Source organism: Corvus kubaryi, unplaced genomic scaffold (genome assembly GCF_017639235.1).
Source record: "Corvus kubaryi isolate FWS band 111438036 unplaced genomic scaffold, C.kubaryi_AGA036_p1.0 37256, whole genome shotgun sequence".
Classification (NCBI taxonomy): Eukaryota; Metazoa; Chordata; class Aves; order Passeriformes; family Corvidae; genus Corvus; species Corvus kubaryi.
Window position 1 is genome coordinate 8,062,630 of NW_024581076.1, and position 27,468 is coordinate 8,090,097.

Consider the following 27,468-nt stretch of genomic DNA (forward strand, 5'->3'; position numbering starts at 1 on the left):
TGAGTTTGATGAGAGCTGATCAAAAACTATGGTAAATATAGGCAATAAGAATGGATTGTTTTAGAGAAATCTGCCTTCTAAAGAAATTTTATTAGACAAAATAATTGTCAAGCTTAAATCTTCAGTGGCTATCAGTCATCATAGCTCCATCTGCTTGAGTGCCATTATCCCAGTAGATGTCAGTTGTGACTCTGACCTTTCAGTGGCTGGATACCAGCATGATAAAGATAATGAAGTACTCAAACAGATATGCATCATCTCAAAGATAATATACAATTTCAGATCAAATCATACTATTGATGGATAGATACAGGAGGCTCTGCATATATTTTGATTGCCAGGAAACCAGCAATAAACGTGGCAGCAAGACTGACTTCTAGTCTTTTAAGGATGCCACCATGTAAAAACCACCTTAAAAATACTACATAATAAAAGCCTTTTTCTTTCTTGAATGGCTTAAATTAATTCCCTTTTTGTAACTGTGGAAACCCTCTTTCACAAAAAGTAGAAGTAAGTAGTGGGCATCAGCAAACTTGGCTCAGGGCGATTTCAGAGTGCCAATCTCCACCTTATCATCAATGTTTTTATCTAGTCAAGGTAGGATGACTTCTGAACAATACCACATTTTTTGAGCAGTCCGATTGTATATCTGTATATAGATATCACAGCTTAGGGCAGTCTCTTTTAGAATAAACTAAAACTCTTCCAAACCTGAAATACCATTTTTTACTTTATCACCACTTTTTCCTTTCCTCCCAAGAGAGGAAATTAATTCTGTTAACAAGTGCTCCCATCTATAGTAATATGTGATTGCATACTCATGTCCACGAGCTATATGACCACCATATAATCTGTTATATTCAGATTCTAGAGATCACAACTGGTGCAGGTTAATTAATTTCTATATCTCTGTAATAGCTGTTGTTCTGTTAATTCTGTGTATTCAACAAAAAAGGTGATGAAAGACCATGAAATATGCTGGAAAAGTGAAAAAATGCAACGGCAATAGTTATAAAAGGTACACTGTAATATGGTGGATGCAATTAATGCACTTAATGTTATCTATAAAAAACCTCATCCTGCTCTCACCAGGGAAGCAGGCTGTGCTGTATGCTTGATCTATGGAGTCCTTCTGCACTTTAATGTGACCAAACCAAATGATTTCCCCTGCATCTATTTACAATGTGCCCAAACAATCTCATTTGTGGGTGGACAGCTTGTACGAAGACAAAGAAATACAGGAGGAATGCTGAAAAATCTTAGGCTCATGTATATAAGCACATTCCATAATGTTCAACATGTAAAGATTTTTCATTTTGCCTCTCATATTCAAACTGACATGGGAAGAGATCCAGATCCTAATTTATTCTTCTTCTTAATTATGCTCTACATGTGCAATGTGGTAGTTAGTGGTTAGTGGTGAAAAAGTATTTATTTCTAAAAAGCTCCTTTGGAACTGAAACAAATTTCTTGGTTAGTGTATTTATCATCCACGAAACAAGGAAATTGGGAGGGAGAATATACAGTGCATATATTACAGTGTTATGCTTTTCTGTCATTTAAGTATTTTTGATACTTACGTATCAGCTTTCTAAGATGATGAACAGACAAAATCATTTGTCTTCTGTGTCTCAAAGGAGATAACAGCATGCTGAATCAGCCCATTAAGTCTCAGTGGTGCACATGTTGCCTTTCATCCTTTTCTACCCCTGATGAGCCATGTGCCAATGGAAATTGAAACATGTTAGTGTGTTCAAGAATGGTGAAAACTTGTTAGATGCTGAAATTACAGAAGAAAAAACATTCAGAAAGAAAGATTCAGCAACATGCAGTGGCTGACATCCCTGTCCAGACCATACAGCACACAGCCATGGCTGCATCCTGCAGTCCGTTGGATCCCAGCCCATGTCTGAGGAGGAATTGAAAGATGTAAAAGCCCTTTTACTTTCTCCCAAGCAAATTCAGACTCACCAGGCCTGTAACTGGGCCCAGAGTAAGGACCTGTGCTCCTGCCAATCCCATGTTGCCATATGTCCCCCTTTCCGAGCTGTCCCGTGTTGCCATCTGTCCCCACGCCAGCCCGGCCGGTCAGGGCCATCTGTTTCTGCCTGACCCATCCCATGGGGCCAGCTGTCTCGCCCCTTTCCAGGCTGGTACAGCCACACACCTTGTCTGGAGGTACAAATTTTTATCAGTCATGGATAAATATCTGCTAAAAGAGAAGAAAGCATGAGCAGCAGCCTAAAAAAATCAATTTGTGCTGTCTGCAGTTCTTAATCAGTGTCTAGTTGAGGTTTCACCATGAAATCTTTTTTGCAAGTCCTCAAAAGTTCCAGTGCTGACCTTTTGTTAAAACTCAGGTGGCGGAATTGGTACTGGGAGATGGTGGGAATTGTTTTTGCAACATACCTGTTACTTTGGTGCTATGTAGGAACCCATCTGGGAACATAAGAAATTTGCAAATCTGTTCCTGAACCTTCATAAAAGCCTGATATTGAGTCTCCAGAGTTTTTAAGCTCATCTGCCGTGAAGTACTGTTAAGGTGATGGCACACAAGGATGTAAACCCATCTACTGACCATCTTTTTGGAAAATCTCAGTCTGCAAAGATATATTTAGCCAAATGAGTGGAAAAAATTGGAAACACTTTTGAATTCCTACCAAAAAAACATTTCCTTGGTCACCGTGGGCACTTAATTGTGTCTAGATGAGGGTTGAAGGGAGAATTTTCCACTTTCCAGTTGCATATTCTCACATCCCTGCTCCCTACTGGGACAAAACTCAGGCATGCACCAGCTGTTCATTTGTCTTCCCTCCTACCTTCCCACAATCTGGTTTTCACAGTTAAGAAAAGTGGAGGTGTGGACTGGACATGAGCCATCATTTTTCCTAGCAGGTAAGTCTAGACATAGCTTATAATACCCTTCATATCAGTTCTCTTCCCTCATTTCCAATCTGTAGCACATTTTTACTTATATTGAAATGAGTATTTTTAAGTGTTTCAGTTTGATTGATGCCATGGAGAAATCAGTGTCATTATTGCTGCAAAATATTTAGGGAGGGATTGTTCCAACATTCTGGCTGTTTATCCAATAAAATACTTTCCATGAAACAGTGGAGGTTAAATATGGGATTTGAAATCCCATATGCATTGACGTAGGTGCTATAACTTCTGCTGATTTGAGTAGGGCCACAAAGCCACCCTGTGGTGAATATTCTGTTCAATCTATCTCTTTATATATCTAATCTACTTGGGTGCTTCTAAAATTATCAACAATAATATCCTCGTACTAAAGATACGAACAGCAATCTGATGCAAGTTTGAATGTTTTATTTCACTGGAAATAGAGTGTTAGTAAATCAAAGACACAAATCTTTTTTTCAATTATTTTCATGAGGTTCAGGTTAGACATCAATGGTTTAGCTCACAGCTGTATACTTACTCTGGGCTCCGTAGTAAAGGTCTTGGGTAGTTGTCAGATACTCTTTTGGCTTCAAAAAGGGCAAAGAATATTAAAATGATTTCACAGTATGTAACAAGGAATGATGAGTTGCACTGACAAACTAAAATTTGTATTTTAAACACTAGTACCACATGTTGTTAATGTTAAAAAGAAATTTATTCTTTAGCAGAAAATCTTCTGACTACTACATCCACCTCAAAGTACTAACTTGTTTTTTTAAAATATTGCTGGTGAATGTTGGAATATGGCTCTGCGTAAAGTTACAGCCATGATAAATGCAAGATTCCACTGAAAACACAGTCTGAACTCAGACTGTCAAAAAGAGCAAAAAGAATAAGGAATTACCTGTTCAGCAGGATCATATGTTGCTACTTATTTCAGTAAGAGACAATTACAACTGAGCTACTTCAGGTGAAAGCAGGGAATAGTGAAAGAATAACTCACTAGACCAAATGCTGTTTGTAAGGCTGAGGTTAAAGTCTGAACTCAGCTGAAGTTGGAGCCATTCTGCTTGACACTGCAGCTGAGATCTGGCATCATTTCCCCCAGCAGTGGGAATCCACAGTACCAGCTATGACTGTTCGTTCCCTGGCATGGCAGCTACACTGAGCATAAAGCATGCATAGACCATGTGGCAAAGCCGGTGTCCCGGTGATGAGCTTAGTGACACCAACCCAGTGCTTTAGCTGCTTTTGTAACAGAAAACCAACCCAAAGCCAAAGCCATTGCCTTCAGAATTTCCTGGCTATGTGCAGGCAGTGCTGCCGTGGGTCAGGATGCAGGGAGTGAGTGCTGCCCGCCTGCTGCACTGGCAGCAGATTGCACAGCCATGGTGAGATAGAGTTACCCACCAAAGAGCCTATGGTAGGTTTTGATAACATATGAACAGATGCTATCAAACCCTACTCAACTTGTGCAGCTCCAGGGAAGAGTGTGAAAAGGGGAGGAAGAGGGAAAGAAAATCCCAAGATGTAATAGAGGTACATTATCGGTCATTCTGCTATGATGAATATGAACAGCAGGTAGTCCATTAAGCCCAGCCTTTTCACTGAACAACTGGAGGTCTGATAGCTGTTAGAAGCAGGTCATATTTAATAGCAGTTGACTCCCTCAACTCTTTCTCCTACAGTACATTTAAATGATTCTTTGGCAAGAGAATCAGCTTTGTTTCTCCCGCACAGGTTTGGGAGAGAGGATAAGGAAAGGCATTTATTTTTGCAGAACTGGATCTTTTGTCACCCACTCCCCTCTGAATCTCAACTACTATCTGCTAAGCCAAAATGAACTTTAATAAATGAGCTGAACTCATTAGCTATGTGAAGCTCATGCTTACAGTCATAATGATTTTAAAATGTGTGGCTGCATCTTGAAGAAGAACAGAGCTTGACATAATTTCAGTTATCAAATACTGGTAATTGACACAGAGACAGGCTGTGCTTTACACTGGGTTATAATTAATCCACTTCAGTGACCTCAAAGGCTGCACTTCTGAGAAATCTACCACTTACATTTTGATTCTTTGTCAACTACTTCAGCAGACATAAATTACAAATGAGGTACTAATGAAGTATTTCATCACCTGTTTACCTTCAGTGATCAGTTCCCTTACCCTAATTTACAGGAGGCACAATTTTTTTGAAGCTACTGTCAGCTGGAGCTGCCTTTTACTCTGAGCAGTTATAAATTAGCACATAGCTGTGCTTACTCTCACTGGCTCTTTGTTCTTGGTTTTAAAATACTACAGCACAGGAGAAAATTAGTTTATATTTAGAAACAGATGGATAAGAAGAGAAAAAATTGTGATTTTTTTTCTTGTCTATTCTTTTATTTAAAGGTTCCCTACATGGAAGGAAATTCCCCACTCACATAAATACATCGAATCCTACTGCAGTGGGTGTGACTGTGTCTATTTACAGCAGTAGGGCATTTGACTCATTTTGAAATTAAACCCTTCCATATTAACAATCACTTGGAATGATTTTACACATGTACATGTCAAAGAATCACCTTGGTCTGCCAGGGTATTGCCACTGAAAACCTTACACTATGCCTGCAATGCTCAAATAACTGACTAATTTAAAGTGGCAGGGCTCGATTCCCACATGCAGGCTGAAAAGCATGGAGTAAGGGATAATTTGAGGATGAGTAAGCAACAATTTGACTTTCAGAAACTGGAAGGTGAGACACAGCCATATCATCCCAACCTGCTGCTCTGTTGCCTGTGGGCTGCTCCCAATCTTCTCCCACTCCTGCCAACACCTCCCCTCAGTCCCTGCAATACATTCCCATGGGTATGCCACAATCCTCCTCCATGATGAAGGCTCTTTTCTTTCTCAAGCACCAGTGCTTTTACCTCAACTGTTCCTTCCAGCAACCTGAGCAGTTTTCTTCCACTTCCTCCTGCCAACACCAGTGGCTCTCCTGCTCTGTGTTAGTGTCTCCACTATTCTCTCCCTTTTTAGCTCTACCATGAGGTCCACTGTATCTTTCAATCCAAAAAAAGCTAAGGATTCTCCATGCTTTTAAGTGTGACTGTTCCTATTTTATCAGCTTTCCTAAGTCAGCAAAAAATTAAGAAAATTTCCTCACATTTCTCCAGAAATCTAAGAGGAAAAGTGAAGAACTTTAATTATTGGGAAAACTACATGAAATTTGTGAGTTCTCTTTGATTCTAGGCACTTCACATGAAAGCCGTTAAAGGACTCACAGTTGGCTGGAGTTCAGGGCAAACTTACTTTTCAAGTCTGAACCAAACCAGTAAAGGTAGTATGCGACAGATCATCTGGATTTCGTTGCACGTTGAGGTGAAACAGAAGGTTGCCTGACTAATGAGAGTAGAACATATTTGTTTATTTTTGACAAGGTCCTTAATTGGCTCCTTTAGGGAGTGAACTTAAGAAAAGAGACAGAGAAACAGGCTCCCATGTTCTGAAGAAGGAGGTAGATGCAAAAGGTGGGGAGAGATGAAGGATCTTGGGCAGTGCAGGGGCCTGTAATACTGCCAGACATGAGGCAATGAAATGTACCTAAACATACAATTCTGTCTACACTTGAAAATTTCCTATAGTAAATAAAACCACAAGTTACTGCTTACAAAAAATTGTAATCTTACTCTTGGTGTACTTCCACTGACAAACGCCCTTGAAAAGCCAAGCTGCAAAACTAAAATACCACATAGCTGGAGCTAGGAAGAGAGTGTAATGAAAGTACTGAGCAGTTCTTGGGTTTAACGCCAGTGCAGAGACCTGGGGCTGCCAAACCACGGGGCCTCAGTGCCACCAGTGGAGAGCAAACAGCCTGTGCCCAGGAGGCATTCCAGACAACCTCTCAGCAGAGATGCTGCTGGAGCCTTCAGGGACAGATGAAAGTTTCAAGCACGATGTCCAGCATGTGGGGACTTAAATGCATCTCCTTGGATGGTGGAACTGTACAGACCATGGGCCTTCAGAAGTTTCCTCCTAAGCCTGATTATGCATTCAGGTCCAGTTACCACAGAAAAGCCACAGCGTAAGTTCCCACTGCACTGATAAGAAGAAATTTCTGAAAAAATTTGCTTCTGTGTCAGTTTTGCTCTTTTACAGACCACAGTGCAAAGGGTAGGAAGGCACTTGAGACAACTCTACCAGAAGGCCATGTGCACTGAACTATGGACACCCTTCCCCAGACATCTCCAAGTTGGAAACTTGTTGCTGAGATTTATTGCCCTGCATTAGGCAGGATCTGCTCCATGATCCATTGCTCCGTGGAAAGTATGGGAAAATAAAAGGCCCCGTTTGTCTTTTGAATGTGCTGTTTCCTGGACCTCACCACATCTCCTCTGTCTCTCTCAGCAGAGCTGATCACCTCTCAGATTGATCAGGACTGATCATACCTGGTGCAGCAAAAATGGATGTCCTAGGGGAAAAAAAAACTAAACCTGGAACAAAAAGTGTCAGCAAGACCCCATCCACTAACAATTTCCATAGGTTTTCATAACTAATTGCTTTTCTATACAAGGGGAAAGATAGTTATTACTGTAGCAACTATCACAATACATAATAGCATTTTTTTTAAACAAGCTGTACTTTTTGCAGGTACAGACACATCATGATGACACATATCTTTTTCTTTTGCGGTTTTGCAATAGTTGTAAGCAACATATAGAGGATCCAATATTTCCTTTTCAATATTGATGGGATGCTGCATTTTGTGGTACTCTCTGTTATTAATGAAAATTTTATTTAGAACAGAATTCACTGGCAGGGAAAATCATAATGGAAATTAATTATACAGACTTTTTAAGGTAATGAAAGAGGGAGATGGCAGTGAGGAGTGGCCCTTTTCAGGAGTGAGCAGGTCTACAGAGTAGCTTAATAAACCTGTCCCATGAAGACAGACTGAGAGATTTGGGGTTGTTAAGGCTGGAGAAGAAAAGGCTCTGGGGAGCAGAACTTAAAGAAGCTTTCTACTACCTAAAGGGGGCTACAAAAGAGCTGGAGAAGGACTTTGGACAAGGGCATGTAGTGATAGGATGGGGGGAATGGCTTTAAACTGAGAGAAGGCATATTAAGATTAGATAAAGGGAAGAAATACTTTACTGTGAGAGAGGTGAGTGACAGGAACAGGTTATCCAGAGAAGCTGTGGATTTCCCATCCCTGGAAGTGTTTAAGGCCAGGCTCGATGGGGCTTTGAGCAACCTGGTGGAAGGTGTCCCTGCCCACGGCAGGGGGATTGAAACTCAGTGATCTTTGTGGTCTCTTTCAACTCAAACCATGATTTTGTCAGTCCTCAGCAATGCTGTTGAGTGCTGTTCACACGCAGCTCATAACTACAGCTCATCTCTGTGGGCAAAAAGAAGAGGTTCATCCATCATCCAGCTCATGCCACTGCAAAAGCATCTCTTTTTTTCATAGATAGTTCCAAGTCAAGGCACCAGTTGAGATGCAGGTGAAGTTTGTCTACAGCTGCCATCTACTTCATTCCTAGCACTGTGCTAGTACCTGTGGGAAGTCCAGAATGACAGGAAGAAAATTACTGGCCACAAAATACTATTTTGCTGCATTTTCATTCCATCCAGTGGACACAAGCAGAAGGCAAACTTGGCCCGCCTTGGTGAAGTGTGCCTTTCCCTGTGGGTGTTAGACTGGGCTTTGTGCTTAACACTGGCAGATAAGACTAGTGCCAGCATGCAGGTAGAAACATGGGATGGACTTTCTATTGACAGTGCAGAAGTGAAGCAAAAGCTACAATATCCTTCGTATGCAGACAGAGATATGGTGATATCCTTTGATGCTTTGTAGCTTCTGGATCTACCTTGAAGGAGAGAATTGTAAAGGCCGCAGGGGAAAGAAAGTCAGAATTAGAGAAACAGTTGAGCTCGTGTGTGCTTCCAGGAGCTCGGACAAAATTCAACCGCCCACATTTTCATATGCATCTGTGAAATCACTGAGTTGTACTTCTCTCTTTCATTCATTTCTTTGGTAGTGATGTGGCATTGTGCAACATTTTACTCTCAATTTTATCCCCAGGAATGATTGAATTTTAAAGACAAACAAGAAATTGCTATTACAGTTTTAAGAGCAGTTTGTGTAGAAGGAATCTAGAAAATAACTTGTGCCTACCCCCAAAGCCTGCATGGAAAAACTCCATGCAACTAAAGCAATTTGGGTAAATCCAAATTCATCCTTTCCTTGCCCAGCTCAAAATATTTGAAAACACCAAAATTTCCTGTAAAGGTCTGTACACCTTTCCTAGGATTCAAATTCAGCAAAGAACTTAAGTTCATGCTCGATTATATGCACATGTTCGAGTTCTCTGCTGAACTGAAGCCTAAACTTGTCATCCCTCCCAGCTTTGTGATTGTTACACAAATTCATTGTCAATCTGATTAGAAAAAAGAAACCTGTGAAAAGTGACAGAGAGCAGAAGACTGTGTCTGTTTCTATTTTAATAATTACATGTGCTTAGAAATTTTAATTACAGAATCATCAATTCTTGTTCACATAAAATCTTGGCTAGCTTATTTTTATGAAGTAATTTTTACTTTCCTCAGTCCTGTTGCTCACAAAACTGGCAAATGTACATTTGATACAAGTCAAGAATCATCTGAGAGGTAAATTTCATATTAGTGGAACTAATGTGCTTTCTTTTAAAACATCTTTGGTTATTTCATTGCTTACCATAATTTAAGACTTGGCTGCATAACGAGTGTTGCACTTTGGCAATTGCTGAAATGGTCTGTGTGTGGTCAAGACAGCTGTGTCTGTTGTTGCTGAACATAATGCTGACTTAAGTAACCAGTATCCGCTTCAAGTAGGATTTCAAACCTTTTTGCTTTCTTTCGTTAATACCAGGTTACACAGAAAGAGAAAAGGGGGGCCAGTGCTGACCTGTCTTCCTTGTTGTTCTCGTAACTGAACTGCAGCAGATAGAGCAGGAACAGATTGCAATCTCTGCCTTCAAACCTTCAGCGATGAACAGCAGCTGAGCAATTTCAGGATGTTGTGTTTTGGGGTTCATCTCCCCATCTAACAAAATGCTAATCCTCGAATGACTTCAATTTCCACTTCCAAAATGTTCTGAAGAAATCCCATTCTGTCTGGTGCAATGCTTTGGTGTTTGAGCTGCACAGAGGTGGTCTGATCCCTATCTCACTGGGAACTGGGAAACAATGTCACCCAAGTCAACATATAAGTAGTATATACAATATCTAAACTTGGCATGAGGGGAAAATTGCCCCATGATTACACCACTCAAGGAAGTGCTTTTAAAGCTAAGAAGAGAGATGGGGATCAAACAGATATAAAGGGCTTAAGGGCAACTGTGCCAGCTGAGGAATTCATGCCTGAACAACAGCGGGCGGTGGCTGCTGCCTTCCCAACCAGGCTGCACCTCTGTCCGTGTCCTGCACCAGCTGCCAGCACACACATCTGAGGGAAAAGTGCTGCCCACCGAGCTGGTGCCAAGCCTATCTCTCCAGACCTTGCCCACTTCAGGGGGCTGATTGGCACCCCCTCCCTCCCCAGGACAGGAAAAGCACAGGCCAGAGGCAGCTTTCAGCACTGAGCCCCTTTTTCCTAGAATGACCTCCCTGCCGAGGGGCCAGAGTGGTCCCGACACCATACGTTATGTAATTTATATGTAAATGAGCTGGAGAATATGCACAAACGAGCTGCACATACATTGCTCCAGTGGATTCCACCATGCAGCTTCTGGTTTCTATCAGAAGCATACACTGATGGGGTTTCTGCAGATTAAAGAAACCAAGATGTGATTGCTTTTAAAGAATGTACCTACTGATACAATGCTGAGAGAAAACAGGAAAGCGCTAAGTATTTGAGTCTTAAAATAACACTACTTTTTCTAGTCATGTAGTATTTTGAGCTATACCTCCTATTGCACTTACAAACATTTAGCCATTATTCAGGGAATATGACTGTTGAGATTTATTCCAACACATTCCAGAACACCCTTGTAAGATGAAATTTAACATCAAGTGAACAACATGTCCTACATAAACCCTTTTTTTAAAGCAAATAGGGGGAAAAAAAAATCAAGTCTTGTTTTAAATTAACCTTTCAAGGTCATGTTGGGATGAAGCCATTTCAATATATATCAAAGGGGTATAGAAATGTGCAGCTTACTGAAATGTGTTCTTGTACAGTAAGAATATGTCCTCATTTTACACATGGTTGAATCATATACAATAAACACATTTTCACAGGTGACCTTGAAGCAACCATCCACATTTCTTAAATATTTGTCTTGCAATTGAATCCATGCAAATGTATGTGTGAAGAGTTTAATTTTTTTTTCTCTTAACAAATAATGCAAATAATTTCTTTGTTATAAAAGGCATAAATCAGTTTATTTCTGTTGGTTTCACTGGACCTACCGCAATTTGCACTAGCTGAAAATCTGGCCCTGATTCTTTAATCCACAGATATAGTTTATCATTGCAGTTTATATAAACATGAGGTCAGCTAGTACTTCCAGACCCAAATGAACTCCTTGATAGTTCAAACTCAAACTTCAGTTTTAAATCTGAATTTTGCTGTCATCATTTATCTTACAACTGACCACAAGTAGACATAGAGCATTGCTGGGTTTTGTGGTATGGTTTTGTCTGGGGATTTTTAAATGTAAGTAAGCACCCTGTTTTTTTCCAGACACAAAAATTTAAGTGACCCATTAAAAGTGAACATAGCTGAGTGTACTTTTCTTAATAAGCTTTGAAAGAGCATTCAGTAATAGCCCAAACAAACTTAGCATCCAACAGATTCTCATTGTTTGAGTCAATCCACATTATAAACTGTGCATAATGTCTTTTTAACAAATAAGACTACTTTCAAGCTATGGGAATGCAGGAAAGGAAAAGAAGTAGGTGATTTTCTGTTTTATTCCATAATTTAAAATGCACACATGTGGTTGGACAGGATATAAGTCTTCTTTTAATGTGCAAAGACCAGCCCATAAGAAATTTGAAATTAAACAGTTATTCACAAATGTGGTTTCAAACACTGGTATTTTATACACGGTGTCAGTATTATTAATTTTGTCTTGCATTTCCCCAAATAATTCAAACTACTTTGTAGTCAAAACAGTCAGAAACATAAACTTGGTTCATTACTGCACGGCTACATGGGAATGAAATGCAGAGGGTATTTCATGGTGGATAGCCTTGCTGAACACATTAGAAGAAGACAGAAATATTTAATCCTCTTAAAACTATGGGGAGAATTTCAGTTGGCAAAGTGGTTATACTGGAATTTGACCATACGCTACCAACACCTCTATGAAATGCCCTAAAATGCAGTTTCTCAGGAATGAAACAGTTGACTACTGTATTGAGAGGTGAGAGAAGTGTAAAATAATAAATAGTCTAGAAAATAGCATGAGGTGAAGACTGGGAGTGGTAACGATCATACTACCCTATACTTTCAAAGTCCTTTTTATCTGGGAATTTCAGATGAATTTTTACACATGTAGTGCTAAAATAGAGACAAATATTATGCCAGTGTTACAGGGGAGTAAACTGAGGCATAGCAAATTTGCACCACTTGCTTTAGGCAACACAGATGGTTAATAGGAATGCAGGGAATATAATTAGTGATTCTGTATTACAGTGTGCTATTTTAATCACAAAACCTTTTTCCCTGTGTACTTCTTATGCATTTGGAAAGATTTACATAAAAAGTTGCAGGCACAAACTTATAAGGACTTTCCAAAGCCCTGTGCAGGTTCAGGAGGAAGCTGCGTCCTAAACTGCTGTGAGCACCTGGGTCTGAGCCTTGCAAAGTCAAACTTAAATGAAGAAACTCAGAACTTGTTTCCACACCAGCATATCACTGAGGTACTGTCTAGTTTAAGAACACAACATTCAGTTGATCCACTCAATATCCATGAAATATTCTTGTGCTGAAAATGACAAATTTTGCCGAGACACGAAACACTGTATTTTATTTTATTTCTGGAATGTGTTTTCAGCTCTATCAATGTTGTGCACATACTCTAGATGATCACCTTCAGCAGTGGTCTAGAAGTTCCTCTGCTGCCTAGAAGTTGAAAAATGAGATCTACAGATCCCTTCAGAAACACTGCCCTACATGGAATAATAGATGAGTTGTCATAATGCTTTGGTGTGGAAAGTTGCCGTCAGACTTGGCAGTTGTGACTTCAAAAATCAAGCTTTGAGGTTTTCCTTAACGTTGAGGCTTATGATATAAATACAAAAGCAAAGATTAAGTTTTATGGGTAGTTTACCAGACTAAACATAGTTGTGAAAACTGTTAAAAAAGAAAGATTCCAAACATAGCAACAATAGCCACAGCGAAAAAAATGAAATTTAGGAACTGCTGTCTACCAGCTCCACCACATGGCAAAGGAGTAATTTACAGTTTTGTTTCTAGAAGGAAGATAATTTCAATCTAAAATCTTAGTCTGCCTCAATGTCTTCAACAGACACTTCTTCAGTAGAGGGGTCCCAGAGAGCAAAACTGTACAAAAGGTGCAAGTGAATTTAAAACAATAACTCATGGCCTGCAGGAGCAGACAGTCATATTTAGATGAAAAGCTGCAGGGTTGGAAACCACATTTTCTTTCTTGTGTGTGGGACAGTAGAGATTTATTTCTTCTTGGAGCTCCTGTACATTACTATAGCATACATAGCTAAACCAGAAAATCCCTGGCTCCAGGGCAGACAGACAAGACCACACAGAAACTGTGGTGTTACAAGGTTACCATGCTGCTATCCATGAGCTCACCAGTCCTTGGACTTTTCGTGTCCTGTTGTACTTCGGAATGAGAAGAAGAGTACAAGACAGTAGACAGAGACTCCAGCCATGGCCTCGCTTGTGTCACTCTCCCTGAAGATAAACTTCCCTCCATGGAGGAAACTTTCCTCTGCACTCTGAGCCCATAGCCATTGCCTCCATGAGAAAAGAGGTTCTTAGTGCAGAAGACAGATTAAGCTATCTTGTGAAAAATATTTAAAGCATTAAACCCCTTACTCAGAATACAATAGTCTTGATTGGTCCAAGACAAACCACCAGACAGATGAGTGAACTATAATTTTCCTTTTCCTTTCTGTACAAAAAATGAAAGAAAAACAGTGTTTCTACAATGGCACTGCTACTGTACCTGTGTTTGTAAAAGTTAGTCTAAGTTGCTGTGTTCCTTGGTGTCTATATCTGGGGAACAGTTATATTTGATTCATTTGGAAACACCACTTTGTGACAAGGCTCTAATTAGTACGAAAGCATGTCATGAAACAGACTCAAAATGAGGAGTGGTATGATCATCATAAGCAGAAACTGGAGCTGACTCACCAGCTTTTTCAAAGTTTTGCTTTTCAAATATCTCATGGCAGTAGCCATCAGATTATTGGTCAGTAGCTGCAGACCTCTGACTTGGTAAGTAGAGAAGTTTCTGCAGGGCTGCTTCTGGTCTGCATTCACCTGGCACTACCCTAGCTCAAGAAACATGACATTCTTTAAAAAAGTGTTTTAAAACTGAAGCAGAGTTACATGCTGGTCTTTTGTGGCTTCATATTTTTTTACAAATAGCTCTGCACTTTTAATATAATCTCACTAAGTGCATTCTAAGTAATTTTTCAAATTTAGAACAAACTTTATTTGTTCAGATTGTGTTGCAAGATGTTTCTCCAGTTATTTCTGGCACTAGAAGATTTATGAGAGAACTCAGCATATGGAGCTGATGTTTTAAGTAGCATGGGCTCACCAGAGAAGACAGGGAAGACTAGGATTCCTAGATCTATCTAACGCAAGGCAGACAATACTAGAATTCACATCTCAGTGAGAAAAATCTGTATGCCTCCATGAAAGCATGGCAGGGTGTCTGACAGGCAGGACATGGGGAAAGTTACAAGACTATGCAGAATGCTGGGTTTTGATCATTACTCTCCTGGCTTCAATGCATATTAGACTTTCCTAGCCACAGTTTTTCAACTCATTCAACAGTCATCTGCTTTCTCTAGGCAGTGATTTTTCATTGACTAATCATTCACAAGTTACCATGAAATAAGCAGCCTCATAAACTTAACTAATATTTGCTTTAAGATAGTGCAGGAGAACCTGCCCCATGGGGAATGAAGTAGGAAAGTACACACATAGTAGCTGGGTGTGTTTCCACATCTGGAGATAAGGACATGGTGATAGAAGTGGCCACAAAACACTGACATTCTTAAAATTACTAATTTGAACTTGTCAAAAAGAAAAGTGTAAAATTATTCTAGTTCCACTAAAAACTGTCGCTACTGGATCCAGATCAAATCCTGGGGTTTATTTTTTTCCAAAGCATCTTTTCATCCAAGTTCTGTGCTTCACTTCATGTTTTTTTTGCTTTCAAACCAAATTGCTCCCTTTTTTTTACTCTGAGCTTCCACAGTGGTTTATTCTGAGCTTCCTGGTAGTTTATTCTGAGCTTCTACATGAGGTTCCACATTGCTTTCTATGTCATTTGACATTCTGTATTCTCGCTGCTTTGTAAAATAAAAGAAAACATTACTGATTTCACAGTAAATTTGATCTCATAGTCTTTTTAATGAACAATTTATTTATGTTGGTTCTGTTTAGTCCTGTTCTGGGATGGTATAAAATCACATGTCATGTGGAGATTGGTTAAAAAAAAGAAACTTTGTACTTTGGCCTGGCTGTCCAATTTTCAGAGTGCAGTAATCACTATGATGGATGTGGGAAGAGAAATAATGAGCCCCTTTACTTTATTTCTTTGCAGTTCATGGGTGGAAACCATGAAGCTTTTCAGTCTAATCATTCTTCACATCCATCCTTGATAAAATTCTCAGCAGTCAGCACAGATTTAAGAAGAAAAAAAGACACCACCTGTCTTACTTGTCGACATTTGGAAAGTTTTAAGCAATATTGCAGGTGGGAAGATGGTCACAAATGTATTTTATTTGTCATAAGTTCTCTCCTGATTTTAAAATGAAAAATGTAATGCAGACTCTGACATCAGAAAATATTTTGGAGCCCTTAAAAACTGAAAAAATGAGACAAAACAGAACATGCAAAATATGTTTTATTTTTGCAGAAAATATTTATGTGAAATCAGGATTTTACTTTTGATTAACTGTTTACAGGTGACTGCATCTGCAGTGCTGGAATGCCGTGATATGCTGCAATATATTGCAGAGCCGATTTAGAATATTCATAGTCTGAGTATTGAAAAAATTAGGGAACTGAGACAAAAAAGAGAAAACACCAATCAGGGGAAAAGGTGGGTCATGTTTTTATGTGTCACTTAGCATATCTAATTCTAAGTTGAAGAGACTCATAATTCTGATTACCATCCAGAGAAAATTGTGAAATTCTATTTCAAATAAGAACTGTTCCTGTGGCTTTTTCAGTGGGTCATTGGGTACAAGCTGAGCTGCTACAGGAAAAGAGAAAATTGTACTTTTAAGGTCAACCACTACAATGCAGGAGTTTACCTTTCAGGATTTATATATAAACACAAATAATAAAATGCTACACTCTAAAAGAAGCACCTTATTATAAGCCTTCTAAGGTATGCAAGGTGCCGACAGACACTTTCCTTCTCTTGAAATGCTTTTAGTCCTTCTCCCACCAGGATGTGACAGGCTGACATTTGGAAGGAACTTTTATCATGGGAGCCTGCTGTTACCTCCCAACCTGCTGCTGCCGCTGCTGTTGGTGACAAAGGAGGCTGGATACTCTCACAGTCAATTGCTGCAATCTGTCATGTCTGAGATTTGCAGACTGGGTTTTATTCCAGAGGATTTTGGTGCTCCCCACAAAGTCCAGCTATGGGGCTGGCAACTGCTGCCGTGGGCCTGGTCCAGAGGCCAGGACTACCAGTGGCGGGATGGGACAGTGGATGGCATGCCTGGCAGGGCTGAGGCTTTCCATGTCTTGGAGAGGGAGCTGCCACCAAAATCATCAGCTCAATTCTGACCGTGACAAAGCCTCTGCTGAAGGTAATGTCAGTGAGAGGAAGGAGGTGAGGGAAGCATCTGCAAGGGGTCTGGAGCAAGGGCACTATCCCAAGAGGAGAGGCAGGCTGGGCTGTCACACATCTCACAGATTGGAGGGAACCTTACAGAAAGACTACAGCATGGGAGGTAAGAAAGGTTTCAGTATGGGTTACACTAGGGAGATCAGAAGTTGTGGGCTTCCTGGTGGTGTCCTTAGTGGCCCCAGGACTGAATGGTTATAGAGGACAGCAGGGAGAGCTTGTCAGGGTGGGCAGTGTGCCATGAGTAGGGCTTTCTCCTGCTTTTAGGACTCCCAGCACCGCACCCCCAACTGGCTGAACCAGCTCAGTCTCTCACCCAGATCTGCGATGGTCACAATAAATGATCCTGTTGGGTGTGTTCTGCCTTGTCAATGTAATTATTTGTTGGTCTAAGGAGATGGGGTTTGTCTCATATATGATATGGAGCTAATATCAGAGCTAATGATCCTGATTTGGCTAATAGAGAGGAATAAACCCTTAACAGACAATTCATCAGAGCTATTTTTATGTGTAGAGGAAATGAACAGCATAGCAGCAGTAGCATTACTGGAAGTGTAGGGCAGCATGGGCTGAGCATGGAATGCAGGTGTTGGGAAAGACAGCCTGTCAGAGGGAGAGCTCTGTATGATGCCTATGTGAATGTTAGTCCCTGAATTTAAAGTCAGTCCTTACTTGCTCAGGAAATTTAAGTCCTTGCCAGGTGCCAACCTGCCAGCCAGTCATAACAATACGTTATCCCCAGTTTGGGTTCTGCTCCAAACTGCAGGTTTCTGACACATAACATATACTGACAAGCACAACTTCCTGAGCAGCACGTGAGTAGCCACACTTCATTATCATGCCAAGCATGGACGCATAGAGCCCTGCAGAAATATTATTGGATGGGAGGAAATTCAGAACAAATACATCAGTAATTGATAAAACAAGAAATGCAGAGAGTGGGTGTGCTGGTCTTTGCAATGCACACAGTTTGCTGGACTGACTTCCAAATTGTTAGTTGAAACTGGCAAAAGGTGAAGAGAGGTGGCTTTGAGGTAAATAAGGTATGAAAACATTTTGATATCATATGCAGAAAAAAAAATAATTTCTTTGTACCCAGTTGTGGTTTTTAACATAGGCTTAGCAGATCACTCTTATCAAAGAAGTGGTGAAAACTGACTGCAGCTACATACTGGCCACATTCTCAAGCAGCATCAATCTCTGTATCTGAACATCTCACATGACTTCAAAGGAAAGCATAAGCCCTTCCTCCCTTTGCATCATTTATAGGGATTTGCTTTGGGTTTTATTTTTTCAACTAAAGGCAATTATGTTGGAAGGTCCACATCAAAGAAAATGCCAACCTTAGGCCTTTTTGCACTATCCAGGACAGGGAGTGCAATGGATATTCATCTATTTAGGATATCCCATCACATGCACTGGCCAGAGTACGTTTCACAGTATTAATGGTGATGAGGTTAAAGCCTGTCTTTTCTTAGAAAACCTGGGTATCATCATAACCAGCTGTTCTGATTTGCTGACTATTTATTAACATCTTTAGTAATTATGCGTGGCAGATTTCATGAGAACACAATCATACAGCTTGTGTAAATTAATGCCCTCAATAAAACTTGCCTAGTCTTGCGCACTTAGCTCCTTTGTTCAAGTGTGTTTCTCCCGTTAAAATATTTAGCTGTTGCAGGCATATGCCCCCTCTCAGTCACAGACTGTGAATGTTTTTTGTGCTTGTTCTGCATGAGAAGCTCTCACTGACCCAAATAAGGTTTCAGTGCATGGGCTGTATGCTACGACTGTGGAAATTGCTTTGATAAATACGTTGATCTTCCATACCCACATTATAACTGCAGTGTGAGTGTCACTGCTGGGTTGTCTTTTGCACATGGATCAAACTGCACCACTGGAGTCAGTGGAAGTTTTGTCTGAGTAAAACGAGAGGGTGCTTTCACGGCTATTGCCCCTCGGGAAGCTCCAAGCTGCCTCTGATTCCTCTGACCAACAGTGTTGTGTGCAGTCTTGTGGTCTCTTCTCAGGTCGGATGTCTCCAGGGAGGGGGTCCTCATCATCTAGCTGGAAGGATCCCAAAATAAAGCTAGTTGACTTTGCTTCTCCACAGTCTCCTCACATTTCACACTGAGTACATTAAGGTTTTGGGTGAAGCCTTTCTTGAATGCCTGATCAGATACAGACCAGGCAACATAATTCATTGTATAACAATATATATATCAGTTGTGTAATCCTCTGTATTAAGCGAGGAGATACAAGCCCCATCTCAGGGTTACTCATCCCACGTTTAGCTAAGCCTTGCAGAATGTAGCAAAGAAAATTTCATCTGTATGTACAATTATTCAGTTCAAAAATTACTTCAGAGCCTGCTTTAGAAAAGGCCATAGGTTCACTACTAGATCTTAGCCCTTTCCACTTGACCTACTCTGCACAAATTTCAGTTTGAATAGGCATATAAATCCAGCTTTAAAAGACATTGTTATAGCAGGGAGGGTACTCTCTTGGTATGGAGTGTTGAATAATATCATTGCTTATTCTCAAACCATACCCCATCTCAGAGAGGGTTGCCTCACATTAAAATAATTCCTTTATAAACAGTTTGCTCTGAGCTCAGCAGCTCTAAATTATACATTCAGCAATGCACTCTGTTAATCTGCTGTTGTGACATCTTGTTTCTAGCTCCGTAAGCCTACACCCATGTGTACACAAACACATGCACACTTAGGCACACACATTTGCTAAATATGTCCGTGGATCTCAGTGCCAGAACATCAGCCCGGGAGAGCTGTTTTGTTTTTCCATAGATGCACTTCAACATAGTTGCAACAAGTCAGAGTCGCCCACAAGCTGTGCTGCAGCAGACTCTTACCTCTGGAAGAGTACAGCTGTGTGAGCCATGCGGGTAAGAGGGGAGCTCCTGCTGACAGGAATTCCCAGGGCCACTTGGGATGGGGACTCTGCTCACCAGGAGATGGGCAAAGCCACTCTCCCATTTCACATCAGACAATGCCAAGTTCCTTAATCTTGCTGTATTTTTTCAGTTTCATGTTTCTACTGACCATAGATTTCACTTGTCATACACCCCTGCTCAAAGTGAGTGAAGGGTGCACAGAGAATACAGCAGCACATGTGTCTGCACTCCCTTTGTAATGATGCAAATGATGGTGCAAAGTGAAAGACAAGGGCAAATTATGTACCTTGGGGCATTTTGTGAGCCTTTACAGGCAACATTGATTAATTACTGACATAAACAGCCTGATTAACTTAGTAAGATAGTAATCAGTTCTCAAACCTTTTGTTGGCACAACAGTAAATCAAAGGAAAGTGAAAATGCAGAAATGAAAGTTGTATGTTTCTGTATGTCTGTATATACATATACAAAGATAGATCTCCACAACATTGGTAGAAGGGAGGAATAAGTATCAGCAAGGAAAGCCTGGTGTTTTTCCTTATGTTATCAAATGTGTAGAAAAACCTGTGATTTATTTTCCATATTTTAGATGCAACTACTCAATGTATGCTGTGCAGCTGTGACATAAAACTTCTTTCAAAGACGGCTAACGCTAAAGAAAGATATGGCAAATATGTGACCTGTGCTCTGGTTTTGTAAAATATTTTTCTAATTTCATCGCTCCAGGACAGAGCTTTATAACTTAAGCCAGAATCGTTGAAAAATGTTGCTGCTTTGCTACTGCAGGCAAAATCTGTACAGAATAGGATTTGTAATATATACAAACTCTCAGACAGTTCCTTTAAACTTACGGAAACTCCTATAATAGAGTTTTACTGAAGTCCAAAATAAGTCCTGGCCAAAGTTTTTGCTGAATATGTTGAATTCTAAAGCAGGCCTGGGTCTCAGCATGATTTTCCTACTGTCTCCTGAACAAAAACCACCTTATATTCCACCCAGGAGCATAACCCATAAAACACGCACAATAAGACGTATAGAAATCCATCTCTCCCAGCCTAATGAATTTAATCAAGATCAACAGTTGTGTGAGATCAGTTTTGGCAGAAACTTGTGCAGGTGCAGATTTCTATTGTTGTTCAGTCAAACCATTGAACAGGAGCTCTCTTGTGCTTGAATAACCTCTACCTTTCTTTCCGAGGTTTTAATGAGTGAGCGGCGTATGTTATAGATGGAATATCGTGCATGACACAAAGCACACACACCATGACAGACACCATAGGATTCATGGGGTGGGTTTTTTGGAAATGTTTTGAAAGTCAATATACAGCCTCCTGTCCTACAACTGTCTTAGCTGTAGATTCTGAATAAGAAGGATATTACCCGGGTAAAGAAGGTGCGTAGGCAGGAGAAAACACACAGAAAAGGGTGTTTTTCTGACAACATTCTTCCCACACTGAGGGTGCATCCATGTCATATATCCGGTCTTGTTTGTACCAGCCAAGGAAGACATTTACAGCCAGGTATCTCCCATTTTCCTCCTTCTCCTTGCCTTCCAGCACTGTCACTACTTCTTATTGGCAGTTTCTTGCCACTATGATATATTAGAGCCCATTTTCCAGGTACAACACAGAAATCAAGGTTTTGGTAAAAATGCTTCATCTTGCCCTTGCTAGGGCTTTTATGCACCCAAATGTCCTAAGGTGTTAGGGGAGCTCCTCCAAAGGAAGATTCCTGTATTTCCTGCTTGATGTTGACGTCAAAAAACACAGCTATTTTCTTCATGGCAACTTCCTTTTTGAGAGCTGTAGGGCCTTCAACATAACCCTTCAGCTAGGAATGTCCTGCCCTAGGGACGAGCACGGGGCTGGTGCTGGCAGGCAGACAGGCGTAGCCAGCTCGCAGCTGGGGACTGATCCAGAACCCACCAAAGTGAGTGTAAAGATGGTCATTGACTCTGATGAGGTCTGGACCAGATCCCTGTGGAAAAATATTCTCACTGTGAACTATACACAGGGAAATTCCATTTATAGAGGAGTTAAATGAAATGTTCAAATTGCTTCAATCCACAAGTAAATTGCATTTCTACTTATAATTAATTTTGCCTTATAGGCCCCAGTCCAGTCAGACACTTAAGCACCTGCATATCTTTTAGCTGATGAATAATTCTCTCAGAGACAGTGTTACCAGGTTGCTTAATCTGGGCAGAAATGAAAGACTTTTCAGTGAAAAATAAGCAGTGTTTATTTATTTTACTCAGAGACGTATGATCTGTACAATCTTGCAGTAGCACGTGATTAAAAAAAAGTGACATTTCCAATCATACTTTTACTGCCTGTGTGCTTGGGAAATTAGCTAGCTTAGCTTTTAATATGCAAACATATAACTTGGTTCTTTTCTAGAAACTACACCATTCAATCCTTTTTTAGCTAATATTCTCCCTTAGTTTGTGTGTCACACAGTTTTGCAAAAAATGTTGTTTAGATATGTTACATTTTATAGCATCTCTTGTTTAATGGAATTATAAGAGAAAGTTAAAACGCAATTTTATTTTCAGCTACTCACAGATGGCATCTTATGTTGCCAAAATCACCTAATGCAGCTTTTGTCTGCTTGCAAAATCCGGAATTTATTTCTTGAGTTCCAAATTGCATGTAATAAGCATTTTTGTGTCTATATCAGCTGTATCTGATAGCTGAATTTTCAGATTTAGAGATGTATCTGTACTTTTAGTTTATTTTTGTCCCCCAACTGCAAAAGTAAACTTCAAAACCATTGCTTTGGTTAGTCCAAGTATTTGAACTTCCCAGTGGTTGCTGCCATATGAAAACATAGATATATATTTAAATACATGCTGCACTTTCCCTGCCCCAGACAGATATCTGGCCATTTCCCATCTGCTGACTGTGACCTGGAGCATTTTTCTGTCCCTGTCTTATTAGTTTGGGCTTTTGCTGAGGTTCAGTAGCTCACACATGCTGATCCATGGATTGTTTTTATTGGCAAACAGGTCCATCATTAACAATCAGAAACTATAGCATCTGCTAATTTAAGTGGGAACCACATCCTGTTGTACATTACGTGTTTAGCAGTGTGGGCATTTATCAAAACAAGGATTAAGTGAAATACACATGTGTGTGATATTAAGGATATTTCAGGCTATAAATAACACATTTAATTTCTCTTCATCTTTAAACTCACATATGCGTTTTACTATAGGGAAAAAATTTGTCTAAATCTTTCTGGATAGTTTAGCACTGGAAACCTTGGTCAATACAATACTTGTCTGTTAAAATCATTTGCATGCCTTTTTATGGTGGGTGGGCTGCCCCTACCAGCAAATACAAAAAACTATGGGGGGTTTGAAGACTGCAGAACTGATGTAGCATATCTCAGTGGCATGCAGCCTGTGTGGATTTTTGCTTCCAGCAGCTCAGAATTGCAAAGTAATGATTTAATTTCGTTTAGAAACATATTTTCAATATTTTAATGGTACCAGCAACAGCACAAATTACCCCAAACATTAACAAGTACCCCTAGTAGAAAGGAAACTTTTTTTTAAACATTAATATTTAGAGATTAAAATCACACTGCCATATTTGGGTTGGTTAGATGACATGGGCATTTGTTACTCATAAATTGGTTTATGGCCCAGCATTTAAAAGGTACACCAAAAATGCTCGGTTCAAGACTGGTGTTGAGGGGGTTCCAACCTGATGGTTTACTGGCTTGTTCCTAGAACAACTGGCATTCAGAGAAAACATAAAGTATCAAGAAGACTTGAAAAAATTAAAGCTTTGAAACAAAATTTCTCTGGAACCATGAGAGCATGCAAAGCTCCAGGAAGGCAGGGTAGATGCAGAGGCTGACAGTATCCCACTGCTTTACCACACAACCACCTGGGAAAAAAGACAGCTGTCCCTGCTCCCAGGGAAGTGGCTCTGGGTACCTGCATCCCTTTTAGAAGCTCTTGTCTTGGTTTTTAATGGACATGTAATGCATGCCAGCTTCATCAAAACCTAAAGACCTTTATCACTAAAGAAGGAAAGAAGTTTAATCACAGATAACTCAAGACCAAGTGGAGGCTGGATGAAAAGCTTATTGAAGTCAATGGGAAGGCTCCTGCTGGTTTCTCTGAGGGGTGGATTGGGTCCCAGCTTCAGGCCTCTGAAACAAATGCAAAATTTGTTTAGTTTTGTGCTTTTGAACATTGCTTTATTTTCTAAACAGAGGTCACAAACAGTTATGTGTCTGTTTCTGTGATCCTCTACTCTTATGAAGTCATTCCAGCTCTTCTATCAGTAAACTTGTTGTAATATATTTCATGCTTACTCTTCAAAGAAATGTTAACATTCACAGATAAAAGACTCTGTACTCTGTCCATGCCACAACTGTCACCAGAAACCCAGGAATGATGACATGAGCGGATGATAAATATCCTTACACAAAAAAACTATTTTTCACAGGAGCCATAAGCAAACCTTTGTTGCCCTCCCTATCTGTGAAGCAAGGGACGTGTCCTCCCATAGCGATGCCTTTGGGCCGGCTGACGCCAGGCGACGGAGCAAAGCCCCTGCCCAGGGTCTGATCTGCCATGGGGAGCGGGCGAGTGGAGTCAGCAGCGTGCCAGTCATTGACTCCCTGCCGAAAGCACACCGTCTCCCGCATCAAAAAGGCACCAGGAGCCTTCACACAGGTCTGCACTCTGTAATGGGAAGATTTTCTTCAAGGGTTCGGAAGACAAATGAAGCTTTTATCTGCTTTCCAGCCCTCTGCAATAGGAGTTTATGTTAAAGCCACTTAACTCTCTAGAGTGCGGCCCTGTGGATTACCTGTTTGTGTGAATGGAGTACATTACCTGATCACATGAGCGCCAGGGATAAGTTTTCTATAACTAGCTTTTCTTTGAAGGGATCTTCAGCTACTTCAGGATTCTCACAAAGAAGTGCCCCGAAAGACTCAGGATTAAGAATAAGCAATCCTTCACTTTGGCTTGTGTTTCGCTGGCCTCATTTATTTAGCTTTACTTACTTACTTGGTCACTTATTTGTGTATCATAACAGCAGAATGAGGAATAAACCTTCCAAAGTATGCAGCTCCTATAACCTTTACAGCACCATGGGTTAAATATTATATAAAGAAGGGAGTGAGTGTCATAAAAAGAAATAACTCTTTCTGAGCTGCAATTCGAAAGACTGTTGGTAATTTTATAAGAGTTCTGAATTTCAATTGCTAGAGTTAAAAATATTATTCTACCACACCTTTTTTTTTTTTTTAAACCACATTAAAAATAATTAGTTCTGCAGAACATTTTAAAATTAAAATAACGATGAGGGATGTATAAGCTATTTAAAAACACTTTGGATGATACACCCTTTTTCAGGAAATTGCACATGAAGGAGTAGAACTGGGGAAGTTTGAACACGTGAGTCTGTGTTTAGGGGGCCTGGTGAGTTCTCCCTCCAGGCTTTAAGCTTACCCCACACACGGTGCTGTCTTGGGATGCCCTCAAAAACTGCTCAGCCACCCCCCAATTCTTTACCCCTTTTTGCTGCTGGAGGACACACCTATGTGTATTGTCACCATTACAAGTGGGGGGAGCTCCTGGGTGGAGGGCACAAGGTCCCTCACACCACCACCAGCTCCACTAATGCATCACTTCAGCCACTGAAGCCTGGCTGCCCTTTCCCTGGAGATGTCCAGCAGCCCATCCTCTGGGATAGTAGCCATGCTACAGTGTATGGGCAGCCCACCATTTTTGCTTTGGTAATACCAGTTTTCTTTTGGTACCCAGCTGTCACAGAGTGGTTGTGAGCACTCAGAAGCCTCTGGTTGCTAGTGGGTGAGTCTATTTTTCTCTTGCTGGGAGCTTTAAGTGTAGACAAGCACTTGCAGTCCCTTGAGAAGACGTTTTGTTTGACAAGAGGCAATGTGATGGTGAGGAGTGGAACTGCTCATCCCAAAGTTCTCAAGACCTGTTAAAAACAAAGCATGAGAGAAGGGATTAATAGCGTCAAGCTGCCTTTCTCACCAGAAGAGCAATGGAAAGCAAAAGGAGATACATCCCAAACCTCCAGAGGGTATGAGCTAGAAGGGAATATTTTTGAAGGAGAAAAGAGTTAATTTTTCTGATCAGCAGGTTTTCTTTCTCTAGTGATAAATTTAAGGTAACTTTATAATGTTCCTTTAAATCCGAAAACTGTCTGCTGTCTGAAAAGTGACTCCAGCACTGTGCCCTTGTTCACACTGAGTGGTTGTGTACAAGAGCCTGTCTTTCTTGGAAAGACATTATAGTTTTTTCTTCCTTGTCGTGTTCTAATAAATTAAAAGGCCATTTTGACTGCAAGTCAGTACTTCTGTATAGAAATAACATAACTTATCACTCATCACTAGCAATAATACACTGCCTGAAGACATTCCTTTGTCAAGCCTGTTGGTGATCAGTTTATGCCCTAAAGGATTTACTTATGACTCAAGGTAATGCAATTTCAGATGATATTTTTATTCATAAAAGTACAATCTCCCTTTGAAAGAATCTGAACAAATCACTCTAGTTACATCTTGTGACAGTGAGACACCTTCTCCTCAGAACTAAATAAAGCCAAACTCCAGACTGACAGGATGGACTGTGACAGTGAGCAGGGCAGGACAGATGGAGAGAAGAAAGACTAAGGAAGCATGTTACACACCCCTTGCTTGCTGTCTGCAACATTAAATGACACACAACTCCACTACAGTAATATATCCCTATTCTTCCATAGATTTTTGTACTTATGGTGAATAAAATTAAAAAGTGGCAGTCCTGTTTTATGCACTTCCTTCTTTCTTGTTCTCAGATAAATTTAAAAAAAAAACCCCACAAACCATATAACTGTTTTATTCTTACTTGTTTATAAATGCTACTTCCCCAGTATTTTTTTTCCTGAGGATTATGTCTAGTCATTTGGTAGTATCTCATCAACTTAAGTAAATAAATAAACAAGAGATCTTTTCCTAGGAGACTCTGTGGTTGCATTGTGTAATTAAATAGAAAACATTTGGCAGGTTTGACTAAACAATGACTGTGCTTCCAAATGCTGATGGTGTAAATCAAACTGAAGGAAAACATGTCATGTTTGTCCATTTCATGAGGACAATTAGGGTCTTGTGGTGTTATTTTTTGTTTGGATTTGGCCTTAATTCTCTTAATTTTGTACAAAGAGGATGACCAAATCTGAAAAGATCTGAAAAGACTGCAGTCTTGCCAATTAAATATGCAGAAAAGCTGAGCTGGTGACTTCAATTTAACCGCACAGTTGGCACTGTGCTTGTATTTCAACATTTCAGTTGCCTTTGGCAATGAGATGAGAATAAAATGTATCTCTGAACTAACAGCCAGCATCTTATTCTCAGAAATGTAACTACAGTTGTGTAAAATCCTTAGCATACACCAAAGCAGAAAGGGACTTTGCAGAGCCACGTGTCCAGAGCCCTTTGTGAGTCACTTCTGCTTTGCACTGAGACACACATGTGCTAGGTACTTGAGTTTGCAAAAGTAGATGCTGACTTTGGGCCCCATTTTGTGAAGATCAAGCCCTTAGTATCAAGTTAGTATAGAAAGAG